Source organism: Diaphorina citri, unplaced genomic scaffold (assembly GCF_000475195.1).
Source record: "Diaphorina citri unplaced genomic scaffold, Diaci psyllid genome assembly version 1.1 scaffold48975, whole genome shotgun sequence".
Lineage (NCBI taxonomy): Eukaryota > Metazoa > Arthropoda > Insecta > Hemiptera > Psyllidae > Diaphorina > Diaphorina citri.
In genome coordinates, this window is record NW_007426289.1 from 1 (window position 1) to 494 (window position 494).

Here is a 494-nt window from a genome sequence, read left to right on the forward strand (position 1 = left end):
ACACGTTTCAAGACTCTCGTAGGCCGGGTAACTCCTGAGCTGTTTCCTTGACGACAGGTCCCAAGTGAAGAGCACTTTGTCTCGGCCACAGCTGAAATGGAACGAAGAGGCCAATGGTTAAGTAAGTAGTTCATTCAAATTTAGCCCATCACAAGCACAATGTACATACTTGGAATTTAACGTGTCTAAAACATTAGCGTGATAGCTAAAGTTTGTGTCAACTGAGGAGGAATCAGCCAATAAATCTCCAATTTAGAGAGGGCAATGGTTAAGAAGATAATTCAAATTCAATCAATAAATGACACTTCTTTCGAAGAAAAAGGATATTTCAGTCCCATACTGGCACTCTAAATAAATTAAATTACATATTTTAAATAGTAATAGCGATGGAATTCAGCTAGTGAAACATAAGAACTACACAACAAAGAGAAGATGATTAGGTACCTGACCAATCGGTTGTTGACAAGATCAAAATCGAAGTCCGTGATTCGATT

At 38.1% G+C, this 494-nt stretch overlaps 1 long non-coding RNA gene across 1 annotated transcript; it reads right to left on the reverse strand.

Annotated features, from left to right (window-relative positions):
• Positions 1-16: 16 nt before the first annotated feature.
• Positions 17-494, reverse strand: LOC113473616. The gene is made up of 2 exons (XR_003395548.1): positions 445-494; positions 17-91 (listed from the first exon to the last, which is right to left on the reverse strand). It is a non-coding gene; the product is annotated as an uncharacterized LOC113473616 (long non-coding RNA).